This window comes from Dreissena polymorpha, chromosome 9 (genome assembly GCF_020536995.1).
Source record: "Dreissena polymorpha isolate Duluth1 chromosome 9, UMN_Dpol_1.0, whole genome shotgun sequence".
Taxonomy (NCBI): domain Eukaryota; kingdom Metazoa; phylum Mollusca; class Bivalvia; order Myida; family Dreissenidae; genus Dreissena; species Dreissena polymorpha.
In genome coordinates this window covers 31036772-31046709 of record NC_068363.1, presented here as the reverse complement: position 1 = coordinate 31046709, position 9938 = coordinate 31036772, and positions in this window count along the sequence as shown.

The window sequence follows — 9938 nt, the reverse complement described above, 5'->3', positions numbered from 1 at the left end:
TTATATGTACCCAAGAAGGCGTTCCGGCTCGTTTTAGTCTGCAAATGACACTGGTGACAATGACGATGGTGAAGACGACAACACCGATGCCAGCCCTTATGAATAAGTCTACGTTTGCCCCATTTCCCTCACTTTCGCAACTACCGAATTTGTCAGAAGAGGTGGTGACATCCCAATCCGAACATATGTGTTGAATCAAACACACGGAGTTGTCACCGCAAGGATTGTATCCTTTGCATTTCAAATTAGCGTCGATGCATCGTCCATTGTCACACAAGTAGCCCCAGCTTGGACACGTGCCTATGGTTACAAAAATATGCAGACAACATGTACGTTAGTATATCTGTTGAGACAGACTTCACAATTTAAAGATAGAAAACATGATTTATTAATTGTGTTTACTTCACACTTGAATTTCAAGTGTTTGTTATGCTTAATTATTACTAAGTATATACACGTATGGTCATAATGTTATAACATTGGTTGACATGATGTAAATATATATATTCTTATCGTCACTTCAATTTCCTTTTTCAATGGTATACCAATTTCCATACACTGAGACTTCGGTAACAAACAAATGACATGCCAACGCCAAGGAATGAAACTAGTGGAATGGTTAATGTAAGGCATTAAATTTATGCGTGAACGTCGTCGATTCCAAAAATTTACATATGAAAATCGTAGCTGTATAAGGCTTGTGCCAAAATTTTGCTCGTTGATGAAGCGAGGGTTAGAAACTTGTATGTGTACTTAAACTTATTATGAAGTTCGACTCAAGACAACAATTGAAAAATCTTATTATTTCGGTGTTGGCTGAACAAAACATTTTTCGTTACGTTTGAATATAGTCAACGACGATGGCTTGAAAAGGTCAAAACAATTTGCAGCGAAACAAACATCTCTATACATGTATTACCTGAAATCGAAAACTGCGTAACGACCAAAATGAATGAATCGAAGCTATATGAGTATTCCTTGTTGCTAATGTACTTTATTGTGACGTCACCATTCTCTGTGTACACGTTGCTGCTAGAAACGTTATCGCAGAAGTTTTTTCGACAGACCTACACATTGAACATATGCAAATTAATTAATAATAATTTATAATTTATAAATATATTATTAATAATATGTATATAATATAATGCATAATAATAGCATATATAAGTTACCAAACTTAATGCAGTCCATCTTTCCAAACGAACATATTTATTTTAATTGTGTATATTTAAATATAAATACACTAAGTTCTACATCATGTAAAATCAATAGTGGTACAGTCCAATTTAAAAAGTAACTATATTTTAAAATATTGAGTGAATAACTTTAATAAGGTTGTCAACAAATAAGTATTGGCATGACCCTTGCAAACGTATTAATTTAGGTGATGTGCGTATTATATAGTATTCAGTATTTAGGCATGTGTTATATTTGTAAACGAGGTTCAAGAAGTGGATTGACCCACATTTATGTCATACAAATATCCCATCGCCAAAGAACTTATATGTTATTGTTAAGATAAATTAGTTTAAGTATCTTTAAAAGTGTACCATCTTGATTGGTTATGCTGACAATTCAGAGCCCGCAGCTCGCTAGAGAAATCTCGAATTAAAGCATCAACATTGGGAACTGACTGGTGGTTGCTATGGTAACCTCGCAATCGTGTCCACCAGAAAAGTCAAGTCTGAGTTGTTGATCATCGAACGATGTGCTGCGAGACCCACAATGGTTCATCATGTTTTCTGAAGTAAAAACTAGCTTACTTTTCACGGCAAGGCGTGTCTTTGTATCACGAGATTCTTCCCTTCTGGTAACTAATTTATTGCAAAAACAATATTTTAAGACACAAAACATTAACGCCCGAAAACGAAATACACTTGCTTCACCAAAGTATATCATATTGTATAAACCGTGTTCTTCTTAATAAATTATCAATATTATTTATTACTGTATTAATACATATGTTTAATATATTGTCCCCAAGTGTGAATACGAGCTCGCTATATAATGTTTACCGATATATCGCGATGACGTTGACCTGCATGTAAGGTCAGCCAATCAACAATGTAAGAAAACAATACAACTGAGTCGCATCGTTTTATGTACACTCTTTAACACAATTACAAAATTTGACATCAACATTTGAGATTCACGTGCTTAAAAAAACCTTGATGTTTTGTCGATTCATGCAATAGTATTTTAAAGTTTTGTTTTAGGTGGTGTATTTGTAAGTTTCGAACAAACATGCCTTACTTCTAACCAAAGGCAGTACTCGACACTGTTTGAAGTTTTGATAAGTAGGAATTTAATCGCGAGTATGACGCACGTAATAACGTTGATAACACGCATCTGTACATTCTTGAATGAGTCGACCTAATTTTCATTTACAGAGAATGTTGTTAGAATTACATAAATATAAAATTATGTCCGTTTTACATAACGTACCACTACTCATACATCTTCTGAAACTGCAGCTTCGCAGCAGGATAGTAAAATATTAGCAATACTAGCAGAAAGAGAGTTTGATTCAGTTTGTTCATGTGAAATAAGTATAACAAACACAAACAGTTTTAAGCTGTTGGCAGTTTGTTATTGGTGTTCTTTTTCCTCGCACAAATAAATAATTGTGCATTACCTATAAAAAATATGGAACACGTATTTGCCTTCATTGTTTTAACAAAAGATTAACATCGTGATGTTTAAATTCTACATCTTTTAAAGGGACGCAAAACACAGAATTAAGCAAATCTCCAATACAATAAACTTATCTTGCTGTTAACAATCTTGGAGGAATTTGCTACAAACAAACAATTTGTTATAACAAATAATCAGGTTCATTACTAAAATTAAACAATTGAACCAATTTTAATTTCATTTATAAATGGCATTACTAAAACATTGTTGTAAGGTACATTATGTATGTTATTATACATGTCATATTTAATGTTTATAACGTGTTAATTTCTTCCTTGTTGTTTAACAAAAAGGGAAGTTAGAAAAACACTGTAATTGCATAAAAACCATTGCTACTACTAACCCGAGTGAATTAAACTCCCGTAAATCGTACTTAAAACTCACAGCCTTTTCTTCTCCACATTCGTGAAATCCTAATTAAGGATTGCTTAACAAGCATCGATCAATATTTAAGCATGATAAGCAGCTTTAATAATAAGGCACATGACTTCACAAAAACACTTCCGGTTGGTGCATCAGATAAGTTTTCGATAACGAAATGTACATACGTTCACACGCTATCATCATTCGCACAGTAGGTATACAAATCATAATATGATTAAATGTGCTACCTAACTCAACGGCCAAAAGCTTATTCGATGTATGTTTTAGATTGCAATAGTAATAAATGTCTACACACAATAATTATTGTCGAATAAAACATTACAATGCTTGACATCAAAATGTGTACCTGAAAGAAACCAATACAATGTATTGTGCTTTTAGACGAATTTGTCAAAAAGAATGTTGAGGAGTAAGGCTTTAGGTAAAGCCACCTCTTGTCTTGTTTTCAAACTCTTAAATATCCAGATTGTTCTTTTTTAAATATTAAGTATTAATAATTTCAATTTTAAAAGTATATTGAATAGAAAAAAAGAAGTCATTTGGAGAATAATAAATGTGGAAATATAAGCATGTTTATTAGCTCTAAGCATAAGACACTGACTTTGATAACCACTTCCCGTTGTTTCATTCGATTAGTTTTTAACGTTGATATGTATCTTCGTTCAAACGTTATCAGACATTTCACTCTATGTATACACATAAGGAAATACGACGGAATGACGTTTTTACGAATACCGGTACGTTCCTTATGATAGGAAGCTGAGCTAATCGATAAGTCATATTTGATTACATGCAACAAATAAACTATCTAGCATCGGCGCGACGGTGCTGTTGATGATGCAGGTAAAAGGCGCTTTTATTTTTAAACTATATACCGAATTGCATGGATTCACCATTTTATAATTCACATGTCCCAAATACACATCTCGTTCATAAAATGAAACGAAACGATAAATGCTCGATGTATCTCATAGTTGTGTGATGTTTGTTCCTTAAGTATCAAGTTTAAATTGCACACCTATTTCATGAGAACTACACAGTGCTTCCGAAGCTGCCCGAAGCCAGTCGCGCTTCACTCGGAAATGTACCATCTGGTCGTTTGCCATATTGATTTGTTATGCTGACATCTGGACGTGCACATCAATAGATGGGTCTGGAAATATAGCATCGTCATAGAGAACTTAGTTGAAATTGCTATGGTTACCTCACATTCTTCGTTGGCATAAAAGTATAGCGAGAGCTGGTGATCATCGTTTATATTGTAAACTGACCCACAATAACGCTGCATGTCTTCTGAATAATAACAAAATGCTTAACCTCAATCAAACCAGCATGAAACAACTTGTCTTTTTATCACGATGTTCTTTAAATCTGACAGCTAACGATTTGCAAAAAGGAAAAGTTCACAAAACATAGAACGAACACAACATAAGAAGTACAATGTGTTCACCTACACATACATTATTAGATGTGCTCGTTTATATGAAATCACAACATTCTTTATAGAATTCATCATAAGTATTTCTTCCTTAGTAATACTTAAAAGTTTATCTGCGAGCAGGCTTTACTTTTTTTATCAAATGTTTTAAGCGTCCTTTTTAATTTATGGATCTTATTTGCGTGTACGTTCTTGAGACACAAATATCGGGTTGAAGTTTACAGATTAGCCGATACACGATTCACGCAAATTATAAAACTTAAGCGTACACTGTGTCGTAAAAATACAGTTTGCAATGTACGAAAACGTGACAAATACCTGACATCAACCGTGTACCTTATTAAACCGCGATGTTGTGTTGATGTTATAGCGGTGTAAATTGTCATTTTAAGCGATGACTAACTGAAAGAAATACTTTGATTCAACGCATATACATATATTTGCATGAGTTAAACTTTAAATTAATAGTTAAAAATAAAGGAATATATACTACTGCTTTTTACATACTAGTTTTAACATATTTATTTAAAAAAAAACAAGTTGACAATACTTATACATACAATATCATTCAACAAAACTTCATGTACTGAAAATGTAGCTTAAATGTGTTGAAGCAAAACGTTTTGTCTTGAAAAATAAGTATAACCAACAATAACAGTTAGTCGCAGATTGCACCTTTGTTGATATTTCTCTCGAATAAATAATGGATTATTATAAATCAATATAGAAAAAAGTGTGTTTTATTAGTTTAAACAAAAGCTGCATAAATTAACTACTAAAATGTACATCTTTTAAAGGGACGTAACATGCAAGCATGCTAAATAATGAATACCTGACCTACAAAATGATGATCTAGAATGTCTATGGGTCGAACTACGTATAAAGGGAAGGCGTCTTTTATCTGGCTCTTTCTACAGACCACCAAATTCTTCTCCTTATCTACTAGAATGCATAAACGATTCGATCTCACTAGCCGTTGACACCGGTATTGAGAATATTGTTATCACAGGTGATTTTAATCTTGACATGAATAAACCACAGTGCAGGATCAAAATGGACTCCCTTCTTTTACAGTATAATCTCACACAGATTATTAAAGAACCTACTCATTTTACTGAAACCTCGAATTCCATTCTTGATCTTTTTATAGTAACATCTTCCTTGAAAGTGCTAAAAAGCGGCGTTGGAGAACCCTTTCTCAACCAGCAACTTCGATTTCATTGCCCAGTCTACTGCGTCATAAACTTCAATAGAATAGCTGGATCTAATTTTAAACGTAAAATATGGCAATATAAAGATGGGGAATACACTAATCTACGACAGCTTGTGCAGAATTTCGATTGGAACAGTTGTTGTGATAATAATATTGACATATATACTTCAAATTTCACACGTCAACTTATCAGTCTCTGCGAAGCTACAATCCCGAACAAAATATGTACAATAAGAACAGCCGATCCTCCATGGCTACATACTAATATTCGTAAGGAAATCCGACACCGCAAACGAGCATACAAAAAAGCCAAGGCTACCAATTTAGACCGACACTGGCACGTCTTTCGCCAACAACGTAATATTGTTAATAATCTTGTCAGATCAGCGAAAAAAGTGCACTTTGAAAATCTCGCTAAACTTATACGTGAAAATCAACACTCATCATCCGACTTCTGGAAAATAATAAAAAAATTCACAAATAAAAACACCACACAAAACGAGTTGCCTCCCTTAATTCATAATGGTACCATATATGAGTCACCCCTTGATAAAGCAAATATTCTTAATTCTTTCTTCCAATCTCAATCTACTTTAACTACACCAAGTACGCATATGCACAACCTACATTCCCAAGAGCCAGATTGCCCCGTCTTTGAAGATCTAATTATTTCCAGTCAAGATGTCTTGGATTCCATTAAAGTTATGAAAACGGGAAAGGCATCAGGTCCAGACCAAATAAATAGTCAAGTTCTGAAGCAAATTGCATCTGAGATTTCAGGTCCACTACAAAATCTTTTCAATTTTTCTATTAGTAATGGTAGGGTCCCACGGAGCTGGAAAGAAGCAATTGTTTGTGCACTTCACAAAAAGTCTGATCCTCAGGATGTTGAAAATTACAGACCGATCTCCCTTTTAAGTGTTTTAAGTAAATGTCTCGAGAGAATTCTCCACAAATATATTTTTAACCATTTAAGGGCTATTGAATTTATAACCCCATCTCAATCAGGATTCATTCCAAAAGATTCCACTGTGAACCAATTAATCTCTGTGTATCACTCCTTTTGTAAAGCCCTTGACGAAGGTAAAGAGGTTCGAGCCGTTTTTTGCGACATTTCTAAGGCCTTTGACAGAGTATGGCATGAAGGACTTATCCACAAGCTCCGGCTTAGTGGTATCTCGGGCAATCTTCTATCTTGGTTAAAAGACTACCTACACGAGAGGACCCAGTGTGTTGTAATCTCTGGCTGCCGATCTGACCCATTACCCATAAACGCTGGTATCCCTCAAGGGTCTATATTAGGGCCTCTCCTTTTTCTCATTTATATAAATGACATAGTACGAGATATACACTGTCCAATTCGCCTATTTGCAGACGACACCACGCTATATATCATCGTCGACAACCCTGTTGATGCGGCTAATCACCTTAACACTGATCTTGCAAAAATTCATTCCTGGGCTAATAAGTGGTTGGTAACCTTCAATCCATCCAAAACCGAATCCTTTGTTATGTCTAGAAAAATCAACCGCCCAATCCATCCCCCTCTCTTTTTCAATGACTGCCAAATCACTGATGTTTCGTCTCACAAGCATCTAGGCTTAACTTTTTCTGATACATGTTCCTGGCATGACCATATTGAATCAGTCAAGAAGAAAGCATGGCAAAGACTCAATGTAATGCGAACGTTCAAGTTTACGCTCGATAGAAAGTCCCTTCTATCGATTTACACAACATTTATTAGACCAATTCTTGAATACGCTGATATAGTATGGGATAACATAAATACACAAGATGAAATAGAACTTGAGAAGATTCAACAGGAAGCAGCAAGGATAATCAGCGGGGGAACACGTTTGGCATCCTTGCAAAACCTATACAATGAAACTGCTCTCGAACCATTAAAAAATAGGAGAACAAAACATAAACTTACCCAATTCTATAAAATGTATAATTAACTAACACCTCCATACTTGTGCACACTTATCCCCTCTAGCGTGGGAGAAAGATCTGCTTATCCACTTCGTAACTCTAACAACATTCGCAGTATCCAATGCAAATCACAACTTTTTACACGATCTTTCCTACCATCAACTATAAACTTATGGAACAATTTACCGGAATCGGTGAGAACGGCTCCTTCTCTCTCTGCATTCAAAGCAAATCTTAGCAAAGATAAGAAAATAATTTCCCAGCATTTCTACGATGGGGAGCGGACATCTAATATTCTACATGCGCGTTTACGAATGTATTGTAGCAGTTTAAATGAACATTTGTACTAAAAAAACATTGTACAAAGTCCATACTGTCAATGCGGTGCGATTGAAGACACATATCACTTTTTCTTCAATTGTCCCATTTATACAGAAAAAAGAGTTATCCTTTTTAACAATCTGTCTAGATTCTTACCCATTACTTTGCAACTTCTTCTTTTCGGTGTTAAAGACGGCTCATATGAAGTAAATTCATTAATATTCAAACATGTTCAGTCTTTCATCCGAGATAGTCATAGATTCTAAACCACTTCTATCTCAGGAACAAACCATATTCTGCTAACGATGCCCCGTTCCCGCAACTGCTTCCTTTCTTACCGCAACTTCTCTTATTCTGAAACTCTACTCTTCCACTGCTATCCCTTTCCTTCTCCACTTATTAGCTCTTATGCTATCTACATTACTCTGTTATACTTTTTGTATTAAAAGTTATAGTATTTTTTACATTTCTAACCAGTATGCAATTATCTATAACTGTAATATATTGTTCGTAATTTTGACATGTCTTTAAATAGTTGTTATACGTTTGGTTGTTTACACCATTACAGCAGCGCTTCTAACTGACAGAAGAGAGACATAGTATAAGCCTCGAGCTTCCTTCTCAATTCTGTCCAATTGTATTTTACAGCCTTTATGTAGAGCAATACTGCAATTCTATCTGCCTAGCATATTGCTCAAATATAATATGTATGTTTGTATTGTATTGCTTATATGTACTTTCAATGAACTAAATAAATATTGTTTAAACCAAATAATGAATACATGTACCTGCTGCCTAAAATCTTGGGGGAGTTTGCTGGAAAACTAAACCGAACCATCGATAGTTTATTTTAAGCAAAAAACCATTTTTAGTAATAAAAATTAACTATTGAACCCATTTCAATTCAATTTATTGCTGCAATGACGTAAACATTGTTGTTCGCTGCATTCCGTATTTGATCATATTTGTCCTACTTAATGTTCTAACGTGTTGTGTTTATTTTTATTGCGGTCTAATACAATAGGAAGTATGCACAAACAATTGAATTGCATAAACAAGCTCGATAAATTAACTCCAAACCATAGCTCACTCCGTTCACTCTTTCAAAGAAAATTAAACTCCCGTATGTGGTACTTAAAACAGACAGCCAAAACGCGTCCATATTAGCGAATTCAGAATTAATAATAGCTTGCATTGATCTACGTATGATCATGATTATCAGCTATAATTATCAGACACATGGCTTCAATGAAAACTTCGTGTTGATGCATAAGATTAAATTTAAATATAACGTTGACATTGTATAATGTGTGTACGATCAAACGTTATCATCGTTCGTACTGTATGTATAGAAATCGTGTAGAATTTAAAAGGACGGAGAGACCCTGGAGGTTTAAAATGCTTAGTTGAATAGTGTTTTTTTTATAGATATTTTGATTAAATCTGCACTCGGTTCTTAAATAGATCAATTGTGTAACGATATATATAAACTTGAACTACTATCAAATACTTTTGTAAAGTCCTTCATTTCATATTTTAGACATAATTGTATTTCACTTTGCGTACGCAACATAGAACCAAGTCTTCAAATGATAATTGCGCATCCACGAAAAACATTACCATTTGTATTCAGTAGTGAAGTATAGGTGAAACATTAGGTTTACATGAAAGCATTTTGTTGCACATAAAGGTGCGATATGAATATACAAATAACATCAAATACTTTGTGATGTGCGTGTTGACTTTGCATTAACCTTTGCAGTACAGGAGAGTCCTGCTGGGCAAGACTTTGTCTAATTTGTTTAAAGTAATGCGTATCACAAAAACAAGTCGTATTTATAAGTCGCATAGCCCAAATAAACACCTCGTTAATAAAATGAAACGATACATGATTATTGTATCTAATAGTTGTGTGATGTATGTTTGTTGATTAAGTATCACTTTTAAATTTCA